This window comes from Rutidosis leptorrhynchoides, chromosome 4, assembly GCF_046630445.1.
Source record: "Rutidosis leptorrhynchoides isolate AG116_Rl617_1_P2 chromosome 4, CSIRO_AGI_Rlap_v1, whole genome shotgun sequence".
Taxonomy (NCBI): domain Eukaryota; kingdom Viridiplantae; phylum Streptophyta; class Magnoliopsida; order Asterales; family Asteraceae; genus Rutidosis; species Rutidosis leptorrhynchoides.
The window spans coordinates 422,065,618-422,086,134 of record NC_092336.1 but is presented as its reverse complement, the minus strand read 5'-3'; positions in this window follow the sequence as shown (position 1 = coordinate 422,086,134).

The window sequence follows — 20,517 nt, the reverse complement described above, 5'->3', positions numbered from 1 at the left end:
CCTTATTCACTTCATAATTGTCGATTGATGTTATTTTGTTGGGCTATGATGATTTTGAGAACGAACGTCATTGGATGAGCAACGTGATGAAAGGGCGTCGGACGATCCCAAACTTTCATGACTTTATTGTAAATTCATATATTAAAAATTGATGCTAAATTTTAAATGTTTATTGTATGTATATGTTAGCAACCGATTTATTAATTGTATATAACACTAGATTTTGAGTCCGTGCGTTATACGGATGCTCAAAAAACATTTCAAATCAGTCATAAATATCGTTATAGAATTTTGAGCCCGTGTATTTCACACCTATTAAAGATAAACGGTAAAGCTCAGTTGTCATTATCGAATAGTTAATATTGTAATTATTCAGTTATTTCAATTGTATATGTTAAATTTACATTTGTTTTTATTTGTTTTTTTTTGTTTTTTTGTTTTTTTGTTTTTTTTTTTTGTTTTTTTTTGCAAAGTCCAATCCAACTCTAAAACCGATAAAGTTAACATAATCTAAACCACGCTTCTTGAATTCAGAATTGGACTTGTAATATATAGGGACAAAATTTATCATTAAGTCAAGCACATATCAAATTTTTTTGTTGAAAGGCAAAAACAATATATATATTATTAATAAGAAACTTCACGATACATGAGATGAATGAGGCCACGATATAGGTACCATGATACCCACCACATATTCAAGTTAAAATACATACACGAATACACGATGTCGTGACACGTTCAAATCCATATGGACGAATCCAATAACATCTGGTCCCATTGCGATGAACGACTCCAAGTAATATCTTTAAAATGAGCAAATGCACAGCGGAAGATTTCTTTCATACCTGAGAATAAACATGCTTAAAAGTGTCAACCAAAAGGTTGGTGAGTTCATAAGTTTATCATAAACAATAAAATTCGGTAATTTTGATAGACCACAAGATTTCAATACTACTTGGCATAAATGGGTCCGTATCCTATACCCACTTGTAATGTCCATGCAATTTCTTTTAAATACAGTACACTTATCTCGTGTACAAAATCATTTTTCATAAATTCTTAATAACCGTACACATATCTCGTGTACAAAAACATAAGCAGGAACACTCATCTGCTAAAATCATTCTCTCTATATATATAACCTTTGCCTAGTAATCAACCTTAACATATAATGCGCATAAGAATATCCCCAAAACATACCGGCATAAAACAATCAGTATGATAATTACAGAATCATTCCGTCTGTATAATATATAAACCTCGAAGTACTAAAGCAGTTCAAATTCTCTGACTGGGGCTGGTCAGTGCCCGTAGATCTACCTTTAGGATTCGCGTCAACTAGGGTGTCGTTACCTAATTCTTAGGTTACCATGCTATAATAATAAGGGGGAAATATTCGGTATAATAACCGACAGAACTTTCTCGTCTGTATAATAATTCATTCGATGAATGTTTTGCTTGTGTCTATCGCGTCAAACATTTATAAAAGCATTTCATGTGTTCTCAGTCCCAAAAATATATATTAAAAGCATTTAGTAAAAAGGGAGCAAATGAAACTCACGATACGATATTTTGTAGTAAAAATATGCATACGATGGAACTGAACAATGTAGGGCTGGCCTCGGATTCACGAACCTATATCAGTTATATATATATATATATATATATATATATATATATATATATATATATATACATAAACACACATAATTGTAATTGAACAAATTTATATATTATTAGTGAATTTAATTGTTATTTTAAATCATGTGTTTCATTAATAACTTAATTAATTATATTTACTTTATATACCTTAAAAAAATAATTACTATTTAATATAAAAATATTACTATGGCTGTATTAAATATAGTTTTATATAATTAATAGTTATATCATAAAATAAAAAGTTATTTCATTTTATAATAATAATAATAATAGTTATTATGATAATAATAATGATACTAGTATTAATAAAAATGATAATAATATTAATAATATTAAAATAATAATATTAATGACAAAATAATAATAATAATGATAATATTAATAATAATTTTGATAAAAATGATAAGTTTCTAATGCTGATAATAATAATAAAAATGATAACAATAATAAAAATGATAATTTAAATATTTTTAATAACAAAAATGATAATAATAATAATAATAATAATAATAATAATAATAATAATAATAGCAGTAATAATAATAATAATAATAATAATAATAATTTTACTAATAATGATAATAATTTTACTAATAATGATAATAATAATGATATTAATACTAATAATACTTATTTTAATAATAATAATAATAATAATAATAATGATATTAATGATAATAATAATAATACTTATAATACTTAATGCTAATACTTATTAATGATAATAATATTCATCATATAACAAAAATAATTAATAATAATAACAATAATAATAATACTTAATGATAATACTGTAAATGATTATAATATTCTTGATAGTAATATTCATGTTATTGGTATTATTATATAGTAACAACAATAATTAATTATAAAAATAGTGATAAGATAATAATAATTTTAGAATACAATCTTTAAAGAAACAAGCTCCTAAGAAAAATACGCCAACGCCCGGGCTCGAACCCGAGACCTCTCGCTTAACAGCCACATCCCTAACCACTGAACCGTTCGTTCATTTCTGTTATACACTGTTCGATCATTTACTTAACCTATACTAATCGTTTATTATCCTCTCAAATTATTATCATCACCCATTTATCATCATCAATCCCATCATTAACTTCCATCATTATTAACATCACGTGACCATCATCTAACCTAATCTTTATCGTAATCATTGTTGTTATATCATCACTTAAGCATCTATCATCCTTAAATCATCTATCTTATTACTCATCTAACATCATCATTATTCTAGTCGTTGTTTCAAGGGCCAACAATTCGGAGCCCAACAAAGCAAGAGGGCTGCAGAGGTCCAATTAATTCTAGTTAGATTGAGGGACTAGTGGGTTAGTCTATAAGCCCATCACCGTAAGCCAAAATATGCAGACACGGTGGCCTAACAAAGTTAAATTTTGGGATTTAGGATTCGGTTTATATAAAAAAAAATAACAGGAAAGGCAAGTGGTAGCAGCCATATACGACCCCTCCTATCATTATTATACTCGTGTCTTTTACAGCCATCAACATCTTCTTTATCGATAGTGGATGTTTGTTAAATAAACAAAGTAAAGAAACTGTAGCAGCAGCATAGTGTAGTCGGAATGAATTAGAAACAGAAACGGTACTGCAGTAGAAAACACGCTGTACAACAACAGTAATCCACCACTGTTTCACTTTCTTCTTAAATAGATTTCGATTTGAACATCAAAACAGAAGCATCAGGCTATGGTCCTTCGACTGGAATAGTAATTAATGGCAACTGCAGCAGTGATAATTTAAGATAGTTGCAGGTTCGATAGAGAAAGAAAAAGAAAAAAATATATATAAGAAACAGTAGCGTGTGGTGGTTCTAGATGATGGTAGAGTGGTTAACAGACATCACTTTAACTTCGTAACAGCTACAGTTTTAACATGGTTCAGTTATTAAGATACACAAACAATAAGTGGGGTGTTGGTGGCGGTTTTGGTTTGTGAGAAAACAGAAAAGAAAAATGAAGAAGGTGGTGTTTCAAAAGGTGGTATTGTGGTTGGTCATGGGTGGTGTTGCTTGGTGTTTGAAACAGAAAGAAGGTCGATGGTAGGCGGTTGTGCTGAAGGTGGATCAAGCAAGGTGTTTGTGGGTGTTTGTTCTTCAGGCAAAAAATGAATGAGAGAAGAAGGAGAAGAATGATGCCTCATATCTTTCTCATTGTATATGTATTCATTGAATGAGTTATTTGTTAAAACAGAAACAATGACTTTATAGATCATACATTTTTGGTTTATCGACAAGGAACCTTGTTTAATGGAAAAACAAATAAAAAGCAGGTAATAATTTGTAACTGATTTTGATTGTAACTGTGGTTTGATTCCACTAGTCACCATATTAGGGACAAGAAACAAAAATATAAAAGGTGATGTGGATAAGAAACAGATTCTATATCTGTATGTTTGATTTTATTTATATAATTAATATTAATAATTAATAAATATAAATATATTAATAATAATAATACTTTTAATATAAATAACAAGGATCATGATAATTATTAATAATAATGTTAATAATGATATTAATAACAATAATAATATTAATAATAACAATATCAAAGTAATGTTAATAATAATAAAAATAATGATAAAAGTAATAAAGATAATGAAATAATAATTTCAAACAAAATGATAATTTTTAGTAATAATAATAAATAATCATAATAATAATTTAAATTATAGTTTTAGTCATTCTTATAATAATATTTATATTTAACATCTTTATTTTGATAATCATAACCTTTTAGTTATAATTATAACAATAATAATAATAATATTAATAATACTAATATTGATATTAATAGTAATAATGAAGGTAATAATAATATTACTATATCAACTATACTTTCAACTTGTAATCACATTTAATATATTAATATTATAATTTATTAATTATATCATATTTATAAATTATATAATATATATTGTATAATAACATATATTGAATATTTATAAATTTTATTTCAAATTAAATATATATATATATATATACATATTTAAATATATATGTATCTATTTACATATAGTTGTTCGTGAATCGTCGGGAATGGTCGAAGGTCAATCGAATATATGAAACAGTTCAAAATTTTTGAGACTCAACCTAACAGACTTTTCTTATCGTGTCAAAAATATTAAATCGTATCGAGAGTTTGATTTAAAATTAGTCGAAATTTTCCTGGTCGTTACACACGAATCCTAGTGATTGTTTGCGAAGGTAGCAAACATGTTAGCACATTTGATCTCAGACTTTTAACTAATATGAGTATTCAGTATAAGACTTTAAAGATGATTCTTTTTTTAGTTTATGTTTCATTATAAAAACAATCAAAAGCAATAATCAACAATACACTTATTAAACTAAATCAATTCGATTACCAAATAAAACTAATCTTCAGACCCACTTTAAATAACCTAACAATTTAATATCTACATAATAAATCATAAGCACCTATACAGACACATAACTATCTAAGATAAACAGATCTTTAAAATAAATTAATCAGATTAACTTGGTATTTCAAATCGGGTAATCAAATGCAAGTAAAGCAACGTATTCATTACAAGTAATCAACAACAATAATAAATGCAGATTCAAGGAGTTAATAAAGGGTTTAGATAAATACACCAGGGTGATTAGATTAAAAAACCAGTCAAACTATAATGATTGCCACCTAGTTTTTTATTTGACATTATTACTCCGTACAGCATATTATTTTATTATTTTTATATATACTACAAATAATTAATAATTAGATTTATATATATATATATATATATATATATATATATATATATATATACACTTATATATTAAACGAAGTAATAATTTTATAATATTTGTTTATTGTTACTGGTAATATAAATTAATTAATATTAAATTAAATCTTCAACATATATCCATTGTAACATCCACGGGTCCATATTACTATATAATATTAATCCCTTTGACTATAATATTTGTTTTGTTATAAAATATCTAGATTGTGTTATAAAATATCTAGATTGGATGTTAATTTTATTATTATTATATTTCTTGCATAGTAATATTTTATACTATAAATAGACATGTATGGTAACCATTTAAGGTGCACCATTTCTCTTGAAATATCAATATCAATATTTCTTCTCTCATTCTTCTCTATTTTTCTCTCTTTGTTCTTATAACCATTAAAGGTAGTTATAAGCCTACTGAATTATAACACGTTATCAGCACGAAAAGCTTAGTGTAATTAAAAGATATCTCAAACGATCACGAATCACTAATCAAGGTATGAAATTATTAATAATTTTCAGACTCGAATATATCAAATTTTGGACTACTAACATTTATATTTATGTTATTTAAGTTATATATGGTCGGTTATACCACCTGAATTATATTTCTGTAATCTAACTTTTACTAACTTCACTAACATTTATATTTATGTTATTTAAGTTATATATGGTCGGTTATACCACCTGAATTATATTTTCTGTAATCTAACTCTTATTAACTTCACTAACATTTATATTTATGTTAATAAGATCTCATGATTGTACGCAACACGTCATTTGACAACACGGTACTTTATGTACGCAACACGTCATTTGACAACACGGTACCATGGGTCGAGATTAATTCCGATCAATACGAATACGACGGGGTCTTTATATGTTATGTAACATTTATGATTACTTATGCAATTAATCATTATTTATTTCATGCATACTAATGTTTATTCTTAAATTTATAATTTTAAAAGTTAAAATAAAAAATAGTTTGTATTTTTATTAAAAGTAAATCTTAAAAGTTAAAATAAGAAAAAGTAGTTTGTACTTTTATTAAAAGTAAATCTTAAAAGTTAAAATACAAAAAGTAGTTTGTATTTTTATTAAAAGTAAATCTTAAAAGTTAAAATAAGAAAAAGTAGTTTGTATTTTTATTAAAAGTATATCTTAAAAGTTAAAGTAAGAAAAAAAAGGGGATGGTAAAATGGAATAGTTTTTTGTCAAAAATGAAGTATTGAAAATGAAGTGGTCTCCTTCTATAACTAAAAAAAAAATATATACTTTTATCAAATGAATTTTTTTTGTGGCCGACAATTTCAAACACGAGTCCGTGTTTAGTTTATCAAGAATATCTCTTGCTTTGGTGAAAGGTCACGATCACGATATCAGGTGTTGTGAAAGAATTAAAAAATTGGTCAAGTGGCCTTTTAAAAACTAGAAAAAAAATTTAAACAAAAAGTTTTTTTTATATATTTATAATTTACGGGTAACGTAAAAAAAAGGAAGTTTTTTTTTTTAAAAAAAAAAAAACAAAGAAAGTGTTTAAATGAGTTTTACAGAAAGGGGGAAAGCAAAGTAATTTTTTTTTTTTCCAAACTAAGGTAAATGAAAGTAGGACTTAATACAAGAAAAAAGTAAACATCTCCTAGACGTGATAAAATCTATCAATGATAAGTATTAGACTTGATGAGCTAAATGTGACAAAAATGTTTCAACATGTCTTATGTTAATTTTCTAAAATAAGTTATTATTATTCCGAGTTTAACACATATACATATGTTAATTAAAAACAACCTTTTTGTTCTTATGTAGTGTTGGATTGCAATTTTGGTTGTATGCCATAATTCCATCCAGTAGAGTGACAATAGAAAACTTTTGATGATAATCAATAAAAAACTTTTTTCCAAACTTGTCAAATGTTTTGTTAAAAACGTGACCGTTGAAAAAAGGAGGTTGAATAATAAAACTTAAAAAACAAATTATTTTTTTAAGAGTGTGCATCAAAATGGCCCGTTTAATAACGGGGAGTAAAAATATAGTCAAATTGTTTCAACGAACAAGGGTTCAATTGGATGTCTCTTAAAAAAAATCTGCGGGTACGGGTGATGGATCCAATGGATCCGCATCCACGACCCGCGGGTGCTATCCCTAATTGTGACAAGTACAAATCAACTAAAAGTCTAAAAAATAAATGCTCTTATAGGGACCAAATGTTCACAATAATTGCCTAAGCTAGATATGAAACAAATAGTTCATAAAAAAAAAAAAGGTCGTTGTGCGTTTTCGGGATGATAGCCGAAATACACTTACAAAAGTAGGTCAGCCGTCAATTCTTTATGGCCATATCAACGTAGATCAATAAAATCATTTATGGTTTTGATAAAAGATTAATTAAAAATTAATTGTTTTTTGGTCTTGGATTCTCGGTAACAAAAGCAAAGGTTGTTTTTGGTTGCCACAACAAACAAGACAGAGGTTGTTGACTTTTGTTGTTAAACATGGCACAAGTGAACAATAACAATAGATTATTGTTTTTGAAAAGAATAATGATGCGTTAATTTTATTGTATAAAATAAAATTAAAGAAAATGGTTTTCATTGATGACTATGAACAAACGCAAACAAAGTGTTTGTGGTATTTGGTGATTAAAAAAAAAGTGCATCTAAAGCTTCTACTGAAAATAATATGCATCTAAAGCTTCTACTGAAAATTAATGTGCAAGGTACAACGTATAACTATATGGTCAAATTCATTTGAGCCTTCGGAGTCACAAGTATATGATGTATATATATATATTACTCAATTAACAAAATAGTAAATCTAAATTAATTCATATGAATAGTAAAACGAAATTAATTAATTTACTATTCACATAAAAAAGCGCATATGATAAAAAGCGCATCGCATATGATAAGCGCATATGATAAAAAGCGAATATGATGAAAAGCACAACGCATATGATGAAAATCGCATATGATTAAAAGCGCATATGGTGAAAAATACAGCGCATATGATTAAAAGCGTATATGGTGAAAAGGATATATGATAAAAAAAAAAAAAACACATATGGTGATTTATAAAAAAAAAAAAAAAACACATATGGTGATTAATGGAAAGCACATATGGTGATTAATGAAAAGTATATTGTGAAAAAGAATCACAAATGTTTCTTGAAAGAATTCAAGGTAAGATATATGAACCAATTCATCCATCATGTGAACCATTTTGATATTTCATGGTTCTAATAGACGCATCTAGCGGATGGTCTCATATTTGTATGTTATCAAGCCGTAATATGGCATTTGCAAAGTTTCTTGCACAAATTATTAAATTGAGAACACATTATTCTGATTACACCATTAAAAGGATGAGACTTGATAATGCTGGTGAGTTAACATCTCAAGCATTTAATGATCATTATATATCTACAGGGATTGTTGTTGAACATCCAGTTGCTCATGTGCATACACAAAATTGGTTTAGCTGAAACAATAGATAAACGCTTACAGCTAATAACTAGACAATTGATAATGAGTACAAATCTCTCAATATTTATATGTGGACATGTAAATTTACATGCTGCGACATTAATTCGCATTATACCATGTGGAAGTCGTAAATATTTTCACTTAATACTTGATTTTGGCCAAGAGCCAAATATTTTCTACCTTAAAACATTGGTTGTGCAGTGTATGTTCCAATTGTATCACCACAACACAATAAAATGGTTCTTCAAAGAAAGATGATAATATATTTTGGATATAAAACATCTTCAATCATAAGATATATTGAACCCATGATGGGTGATGTTTTTACAGCACGTTTTGCTGATTGTCATTTTAATAAAACATTGTTCCCTAGATTAGGGGGAGAAATAAAAATAAAAAATAAAATGATGCTTCATGATGTGAACATCAATTAAGGTATATTGAACTCGCACAAAAGAATGTGAAACGAAAGTTCAAAAATAATGCATATGCAAGAACTTGCAAATTAATTACTTTATGCATTTACAGATATAAAAAAGTGACTAAATCATATATACCAGCGATAAATGCTCCAGCTCGAACTGAAATTACAAAAGCTGGCAATAATGTCACTGTTGAGTCTTTGCCACGCATCAAACGTGGAAGATCAATTGGTTCCGAAGATAAAAATCCTCGAAAAAGAAAATCAGCTGATAATGAGGTAAGAGAAAGTGTTCAAGAAGAACCACAAATCAATATTCCTTCTGCAGAGGATATTGATAAATGTAAATACTAAAATTGCGATAAATTATGCAATATTATGGAACCGAAATGAAACTAAAATCTCTATGAGATATTTTCATATAATGTTACAATGACATCATGAATAAAGATGATGATCTGGAACTAAAATCTGTCATTGAATATACAAAATGGACATGATTGAGCTCAATGGAAAGGAGCAATAAGAGCTGAATTAGAATCGCTCGATAAAAGAAAAGTTTTCGGATCAATCGTTATCACTTTTAAAGATGTGAAACGTATGGGATACAAATGAATTTTTATCCGAAAAGAAATGTGCAAATGAAGTTACAAGGCAAAACTAGACTTGTAACTCAATATTTCCCACAAAGACCAGAAATGAATTAGGAGGAAAAATTATCCTCCTGTAATGGATACAATTACTTATTAGATACTTAATCAACCTAGTAGTTATTTAAATGCATCTCATGAATGTTGTTACTACTTATCTGTATGGATCACTTAATAGTGATATATATGAATATACCTAAAGGGTTAAGGTATCATAAGCATCTAATGTAAAACCCAAGGGAATATATTCCATTAAATCACAAAGATTTCTAAGTGGGTTTATACAAACGGGACGTATGTGGTATAACCGATTAAATGACTACTTGATAAAAAAAAAGGGTATAAATATAAACTTATTTTGCACGTATGTTTTATAAAAACAATGTTCGGATATGAGATCGTAGTTGTTTATGTCAATGTTCTTAACATCATATGAACAAATAAAGAGATCTATGAAATCATTCAACTTCTAAAGAATTATTTTGAAATGAAAGATCTTGAAAAAACCAAGTATTACCTTGGATTGCAAATTGAGCATATGCCTAATGGTTTACTTGTACATCAAAAAACTTATACCGAAAAGATTTTAAAACATTTTTTTTAAAGACAAACTCATTGTTGTTAGATCACTCAATATTGACACTGATCTATTTCATCCCTGCGAAGATCATGAAAATTTTAACAGATCGGAAGTTCTATATTTTAGTGCAATTGAGGTTCTCATGTATCTTATAGATTATACAAGATCTGACATTTCTTTTGCAGTTAATTTGTTGACAAGGTTCAGCTCAGCCCCTACCAAAAGACATTGGAATGGGATCAAACAAATAGTTTGATACCTTCGGGGAACTACTGATTTATAATTATTTTATTCTAACAACTCGAAACAAGATTTGTTTGGTTATACAGATGCAGATTATTTATCCGTTCTACATAAAGCTAAATCTCAAACTGGATATGTATTCCTAAATGGAGGCACCGCAATATCATGACGTTCTCAAAACAAACACTTGTTGCAACATCATCAAATCATGCCGAAGTGATTGCATTACATGAAGCTACTCGGGAATGATTTTAGTTAAGATCAATGATACAAATCATTATTGATTCTTGTGGACTAGAACGCTATAAAAGCGTAACAACTATCTATGAAGATAATACAGCTTACATAATACAAATGAAAGAAGAGTATCAAAAATGACAGAACAAAACATAAATGCTGACGAGGCGCTAAATCTATAAACGGTCTTAACGGTCATAAGTTTGATGGAAAAGAATGGTATATTGGTAAGGCTCAGAAAAAGACTGAAAGGGAATAGGAACTGAAATAACGGTTTGAACAAACCATGAAGGAGACTGTAGACAAATCACGAGGGCCAAACTTGTACATAAAAGATTTAGATGATACAGTTTCAGATGAAAACCTCAGATTTTTCTCATATACTCAAGATATCGTAAAAGACAACCAGATTAAAATGAGATACGTTCAATCAACAACTCTGCTGATCTTTATACCAAAGCACTGCTAACTGCTATTTTCAGAACACACGTTCATAATATTGGCATGAGGCATGTTCAGAAGATGTAACAACTCAGGCGTTGCCTACTTGAGGGGGAGTCAACTTTATGCTGCACTCTTTTTCCCTTAGCTAAAGTTTTATCCCAATGAGTTTTCTTTAGCAAGGTTTTTAACGAGGCAGTACTAGTTATTCTCTAATAAAATTGTCATCCAAGGGGGAGTGTTATAAAATATCTAGATTGTGTTATAAAATATCTAGATTGGATGTTAATTTTATTATTATTATATTTCTTGCAGAGTAATATTTTATACTATAAATAGACATGTATGGTAACCATTTAAGGTGCACCATTTCTCTTGAAATATCAATATCAATATTTCTTCTCTCCTTCTTCTCTCTTTTTCTCTCTTTGTTCTTATAACCATTAAAGGTAGTTATAAGCCTACTGAATTATAACATGTTTATTGTTACTGGTAATATAAATTAATTAATATTAAATTAAATCTTCAACATAAATCCCTTTGATTATATTACTATATAATATTAATCCCTTTGACTATAATCCCTTTGAAAAAAGGTAAAGTGACGAAAATACCCCTAATTACTATTGATAAATAGTTAAATAGTGTTTTGTCTTTTATATATTAGTAGACAAAAAAAAGAGGAAATAACAAAAATACTCCTAGTTACTATTGATGAATAGTGAAATAGTGTTTTGTCTTTTAGATAATACTAGTGTTCGAACCCTCGCTTCGCGCCGGGGTTCGGTTTTCAATGTATTATATTGCGTTTAGTTTGTAAAATTATTTCGTGGCTAACGATGATATCGTTGAAGCGCAACTCGAGTCGAACTAAAAGGTATAATCCGTGAAAGATTTAAATGTTATTTTAAATTAACAATATATATACATCTCCGCGTTTCACTATGGAATTGTCGACTTTTAAAAATTTAACGGAAAATCGACGTGTATGAAAAGTACCTCAAATATTTAGCATTTTTTAAAAAGCGTCTGATTTGCGTATAGTTAGTGACAATGTGCTCCTAAAATTGTTTCGAGTTTAACGATGGTGTCAGAAAAATTTAACTCGGTGCGAGTGAGAAGATATGGCCTGTTGAATATTTGGGTGTAGTTTTTTAAATTTTTTTATGAAAATGAGTATTTGACACTTTACCCCCTGTTTGGGGGGTCAATTTTAATATTTGAACAAACTATGGGGGCTTTTTTAAAAAAAAAGTGGGAAAGGGGGGGAAAAAGTGAGAACGAAAGCACCCCTGGTGACTATTAATCGTTTTTGTCTATTAGGTAGTATATAAAATATGTAGTCGATTTATAATGAATGAGAAGTTTAATGGTTAAAGTATAAAATGTTAAAAGCTTTGGATAAGTTTGTAAAAAACCATAAAGTTAACTATTATATATTTTTTAAGGGCTAAAATGTAAGTAAGTAAAAGAGTGGGGTAGTTTGTGAAACTTTTGAGGTTACTATTCATTTTTGTGAAACTTTTGAGGTTACTATTCGTTTGTGGTATGCCTTTTATATAATTTTTTTGAGGTTAAAATGTAAGTAAGTAAAAGAGTGAGGGTAGTTTGTGAAACTTGTGAGGTGACTATTCATTTGTGCTATGCCTTTTAGATGTAAGGTATAATATATAAGTTAAGAAAAAGAAAATCATATTATGTACCGTATATTAGTATTTATTACTCCTAATATGCACTCCAATTAAAAATAAAAAATAAAAGCCTCTACATGAAATTAATACGGAGTAAAATAAAAATGAGAGTATATGTGAAATAGCATGGTGGGTCCCACTACCATAATTATAGTGTCAGCATCTTCTTCTCTTACCTTAATAATTGTGCTTTTTGTTATAATTCAGTAGGCTTATAACTACCTTTAGTGGTTCTTGACTGTAGAAGGTATATAGAGATAGAGATACTGTAAAACGGAGAAAACAAAGGTTGAACAAAAGGTATGAGTAATTGGTTTTTTATTTGTAGAAAAATGTACAATGAGAGTTTGGTGGCATTTGGAATCTAGAGAGAGAGAGAGAGAGTGTTTTTGTTAACCAAAAAATACATACAATAAACTCTAACTCAACACACCTATTTATACTCAAAATAAAATATACTATGCAATATCTATAATAATAATAAAATTATCATCCAATTATTACTTTTATAACACTCCCCCTTGGATGATAATTTTATTAGTGAATAACTAGTACTGCCTCGTTAAAAACCTTGCTAAAGAAAACCCTTTGGGATAAAACTTTAGCTAAGGAAAAAAGAGTGCAGCATAGAGTTGACTCCCCCTCAAGTAAGCAACGCCTGAGTTGTTACATCTTCTGAACATGCCTCATGCCAATATTATGAACGTGTGTTCTGAAAATAGCAGTTGGAAGTGCTTTGGTGAAAAGGTCAGCAGAGTTTTTGCTGGACTGAACATATCTCATTTCAATCTGGTTGTCCTTAATGAGATTTTGAGTGTATGAGAAGAATCTAGGGGGTATGTGTTTTGTTCGGTCACTTTTGATATACCCTTCTTTCATCTGTGTTATGCAAGCTACATTATCTTCATAGATAGTTGTTGAACTTTTATTGCGTTCTAGTCCACAAGAATCAGTAATGAGTTGTGTCATTGATCTCAACCAAAAACATTCCCGACTGGCTTCATGTAATGCAATTACTTCGGCATGATTTGATGATGTTGCAACAAGTGTTTGTTTTTGAGAACGCCATGATATTGCGGTACCTCCATTTAGGAATACATATCCATTTTGAGATTTAGCTTTATGTGGATCAGATAAATAACCTGCATCTGCATAACCAACCAAATCTTGTTTTGATTCGTTAGAATAAAATAATCCTAAATCAGTAGTTCCTCGAAGGTATCGAAATATGTGTTTGATCCCATTCCAGTGTCTTTTGGTAGGAGCTGAGCTGAACCTTGCCAACAAATTAACTGCAAAAGAAATGTCAGGTCTTGTACAATTTGTAAGATACATAAGAGCTCCAATTGCACTAAGATATGGTACTTCTGGTCCCAGGATATCTTCATGATCTTCACAGGGATGAAATGGATCAGTGTCAACATTAAGTGATCTAACAACCATAGGAGTACTTAATGGTTTTGCCTTGTCCATATTAAAACGTTTTAAAATCTTTTCAGTATATGTTGTTTGATGTACAAGTAAACCATTAGGCATATGTTCAATTTGTAAACCAAGGCAATACTTGGTTTTTCCGAGATCTTTCATTTCAAATTCTTTCTTTAGAAGTTGAATGGCTTCATGGATCTCTTTATTTGTACCTATGATATTAAGATCATCAACATAAACAGCTATGATCACATATCCGGATGTTGTTTTCTTAATGAAAACACATGGGCAAATAAGATTATTGGTATACCCTTTGCTTATCAAGTAATCACTTAATCGTTTATACCACATGCGACCCGATTGTTTCAACCCATATAAAGACCTTTGTAACTTGATTGAGTACATTTCTTTGGGTTTTGCATTGGTTGCTTCTGATACCTTAAATCCTTCAGGTATCTTCATATATATATATCACTATCAAGTGATCCATAAAGATAAGCAGTCACAACATCCATGAGATGTATTTCTAAATTTTCAGAAACTGCCAGGCTGATTAAGTATCTAAAAGTAATTGCATCCATAACAGGAGAATAAGTTTCCTCATAATCAATTCCCGGTCTTTGAGAAAAACCTTGAGCTACAAGTCTAGCTTTATACCTTGTAACTTCATTTTTCTCATTTCTTTTTCGCACAAAAACCCATCTATATCCTACAGGTTTCACATCTTTAGGTGTGAGAATGATAGATCCGAAAACATTTCTTTTATTGAGTGATTCAAATTCAGCTCGTATTGCTCCTTTCCAATGATCCCAATCATGTCTATTTTGACATTCCATGACAGATTTTGGTTCTGGATCATCATCATCATTCATGATGTCATATGCAACATTATATGAAAATATCTCATCAAGATTTTTCATTTCATTTCGGTTCCATAATATTTTTGAATGTGCGTAATTGATTGAAAATTCCGTATTGACATCATCAATCTCCTCTGCAGAAGGAGTATTGATTTGTAGTTCTTCTTGAACACTTTCTTTTACCTCATTATCAGCTGATTTTCTTTTCCGAGGATTTTTATCTTTGGAACCAATTGGTCTCCCACGTTCCTGGCGTGGCAAAGACTCAAGAATAACATTATTGCCAGTTTTTGGAATTTCAATTCGAGCTGGAGCATTTGCTGCTGGTATATATGATTTAGTCACTCTTTTTGTATCTGTAAATGCATCAGGCAATTTATTTGCAAGTTCTTGCATATGCATTATTTTTTGAACTTCGATCTCGCATTCTTTTGTGCGAGGATCAAGATACATTAATTGAGGTTCACACCATGAAACATCATTTTCTTTATTTTTTATTTCTCCCCCTAATCTAGGGAATAATGTTTCATTAAAGTGACAATCAGCAAAACGTGCTGTAAAAACATCACCCGGCATGGGTTCAATATATCTTATTATTGAAGATGTTTCATATCCAACATATATTCCCATCCTTCTTTGAGGACCCATTTTAGTGCGTTGTGGTGGTGCGATAGGGACATAAACCGCACAACCAAATGTTCTAAGGTGGGAAATATTTGGCTGATGACCAAAAGCAAGTTGCAAAGGAGAATATGTATGACTTGCGCTTGGTCTAATGCGAATCAATGATGCAGCATGCAAAATTGCATGGCCCCATACAGATACTGGGAGTTTTGTTCGCATTATCAATGGTCTAGCTATTAGCTGCAATCGTTTAATTAATGATTCAGCTAAACCATTTTGTGTATGCACATGGGCAACGGGATGTTCAACAATAATCCCAATAGACATGCAAAAGTTATTAAATGCTTGAGACGTAAACTCACCGTAATTATCTAGTCTCACCCTTTTAATAGTATAATCAGGGAAATGTGCTCTCAATTTAATAATTTGAGCAAGAAATTTTGCAAATGCCATATTTCGACTTGATAATAGACAAACATGAGACCATCTAATAGATGCATCTATTAGAACCATAAAATATCTAAATGGTCCACATGGTGGATGAATTGGTCCACATATATCACCTTGAATTCTTTCAAGAAACATTGGTGATTCTTTTTCAACCTTAAGAGGTGATGGTCTTATTATCAACTTTCCAAGTGAGCATGATGTACATGGGATAAGTGCATCATGAGGGATCCTTTGATCCGCCAATGGATGTCCATGTGTATTTTGTATTATTCTTTTCATCATTGTTGATCCTGGGTGACCTAATCTCTCATGCCACAAACTGATCATTACAGGATCACATAATTTTTCTTTAACTACCACATTTACTTCAGGTACATTTATATGTGTATAATGTAAACCAGAATGAAGTCTTGGTAGTTTTTCAATTACACGATTCTTATCAGTGATACTTAAATATTTTTCATTTTCTGTTGTCACTGACTGATAATCATATCCATTTTGGTATATGTCAGAGAAACTTAACAAATTTCTCTTTGACATGGGAGAAAATAAGGCATTATTTATCAGAAAATTCGTACCATTTGGTAACATGAATTTTGCCTTTTCCATTCCTTTTATTAAGTCCACAGGACCTGATATAGTATGTATAGTTCCTTCCGTTGCTTTCAAGTCTGTGAAATATTTTTTAGATTTGAGTATGGTGTGAGTGGCACCACTGTCTGCAATACAAATATCTCCACCATTTGACTGATTTTTTACTCCAGCAGTATACATCATGAACTTCAAAAAAAATATGAGAAACAAATAATGAGTATATAATTCATCAATATATTACATTCAAAACATGTTACAAACGATAGCACATAATAAGGAAATATGTAGTAAACTAGATATGGTGTAGATTGAAAATCTACAACCATTTATTTAACGAGAACATATAATAGGATATCTATATATATATATATAGATATTAGAAATTTATTCATTAAAGTAGTCACAAGTTGGCTCAGTGATTTTTGTATCAAGGTCATCCACAAGATTTGCTTCTTTTCCTTTTCCCTTTAGGGATTCTTGATACCGATTAACAGAATGCTGATTTGTTCGGCAGTTTTTAGACCAGTGGCCAATTTTACCACATCGGTAACAAGAATCTTCAACATTCTTTGAAGAGCCTTCTTCAACATTGTGATTTGTGGGATTGTATGGTGTTTGGATTTTATAATTTTGTGGATTATTATTTCTTTGTCCACGACCACGACCACCACGACCACGGCCACCACCACGACCATTACCATAAGAGTGATTTCGAACATAGTTATGATTTTTATTATTGTTATGGTAATTTCCATGATGATGGTTTTGGCCAATATGGTTACGACCTCTTCCACGCCCTCGTCCATGTGCATTTCTTCTTTTATTATTATTATTATTATTATTGTTAATAGCATTAGCTTCAGGAAATGCTAGCGCACCGGTAGGACGAGATTCTTGATTTTTCATCAGTAATTCTTTATTAACTTCTGCAACTAAGAGATAAGTTTGAAGTTTGGAAAAAGTTTTATAATTCTGCAATCTTAAATTTTCTTGCACAGTTATATTTGCAGAATGCATTGTGGAGAAAGTTTTCTCCATCATATCAGCATCACTTATTTCTTGACCACAGAATTGAAGCTTTGGACGGATCTTGAACATGGCCGAGCTGTATTCACTTACCTTTTTGAAATCTTGGAACCTTAGATTTCTCCATTCTTCCCTCGCAGCTGGAAGTAATATTTCCTTTTGATTATCGAATCTACTCTTGATACTTTCCCATAAAACATGTGGATCTTTGATAGTGAGAAACATATGTTTTAAGGTGTTATCAATATGTTTGCGAATAAAAGCAATTGATTTTAATTTATCTTGATCGGAACAAGTATTATTTTCTTTTAAAGTTTCTAGAATACCCAATGATCCAAGATTTATTTCTACGTCCATAACCCATGATGTGTAGTTTGTTCCCGATACGTCTAAGGCATCAAACTCAAGCTTTGATAAGTTTGACATTTTCTATTTTCAGAAAGATGAACAACATAAATCATAATCATAATCATAATCATAATATTTTTTTTTTCGTAGATAAATAACAACATGCAATTAGAATTAGTTTAGATTCATAAGTAGTAAACAAAGGAATAATGGTATGATTACAAATAATAAAATCATAAGGGAATATAGGTTCATATTATATTATATTATTAATGATATTATTATAATATATATTAAGTTATAATATATATTATTATAATATATTTTCTTATTTTAACCTTTAAGATTTACTTTTAATAAAAATACAAACTACTTTTCTTATTTTAACTTTTAAGATTTACTTTTAATAAAAATACAAACTATTTTTTCTATTTTAACTTTTAAGATTTACTTTTAATAAAAATACAAACTATTTTTTTTTTATTTTAACTTTTAAGATTTACTTTTAATAAAAATACAAACTACTTTTTTTATTTTAACTTTTAAGATTTACTTTTAATAAAAATACAAACTACTTTTTTTTTTTATTTTAACTTTTAAGATTATAAATTTAAGAATAAACATTAGTATGCATGAAATAAATAATGATTAATTGCATAAGTAATCATAAATGTTAGATAACATATAAAGACCCCATCGTATTCGTATTGATCGGAATTAATCTCGACCCATGGTACCGTGTTGTCAAATGACGTGTTGCGTACATAAAGTACCGTGTTGTCAAATGACGTGTTGCGTACAATCATGAGGTCTTATTAACATAAATATAAATGTTAGTGAAGTTAATAAGAGTTAGATTACAGAAAATATAATTCAGGTGGTATAACCGACCATATATAACTTAAATAACATAAATATAAATGTTAGTGAAGTTAATAAGAGTTAGATTACAGAAAATATAATTCAGGTGGTATAACCGACCATATATAACTTAAATAACATAAATATAAATGTTAGTGAACATAACTGTAAATGTTAGTATACATAAATAAATGTTAGATAACATAAATGTAAATGTTAGATAACATAAATGTAAATTAGGCGACAGTGTCGACCATATATCATTTAGGTGGTATAACCGACCATATATTAGTTAGGTGGCAGAGCCAACCATATTTAGTATAAATGTTGAGATAATCGTGCTGATAACGTGTTATAATTCAGTAGGCTTATAACTACCTTTAGTGGTTCTTGACTGTAGAAGGTATATAGAGATAGAGATACTGTAAAACGGAGAAAACAAAGGTTGAACAAAAGGTATGAGTAATTGGTTTTTTATTTATAGAAAAATGTACAATGAGAGTTTGGTGGCATTTGGAATCTAGAGAGAGAGTGTTTTTGTTAACCAAAAAATACATACAATAAACTCTAACTCAACACACCTATTTATACTCAAAATAAAATATACTATGCAATATCTATAATAATAATAAAATTATCATCCAATTATTACTTTTATAACACTTTTCCTATTTTATTATTGGATGAGCACAAATTGTTACTGCTAACTCGAATTTCTATACACTTCATGTACATCGATAAAATAAATTATTCACTAGCCCGGTTTATTTATAAGTACCCATAATAAATTCAGATCCAAGGAGTAAAATACCTAAAACGTGCATGTTGTATCGTTGAATATAACCTGAAAATAAGAAAATACTATCATCGATTTGAAATTTTGAAGAGAATAAATGAATGGAGATAAGATCATCGTTAGAAAATAATGGCATTAATTTTGACTTTTATAATATTTTTTGACTTTTTAAGCTTAAAAATGGGTGTTAACTCGTTTACTTGTTTAATTTCATTTAATTTAATAAGCAAATTAATATACGTTAATTAATATTCAAAATTTGTATGCTATAGACATGTGGAATAGACAGATGACATAATATCTTATAATTAAGGTG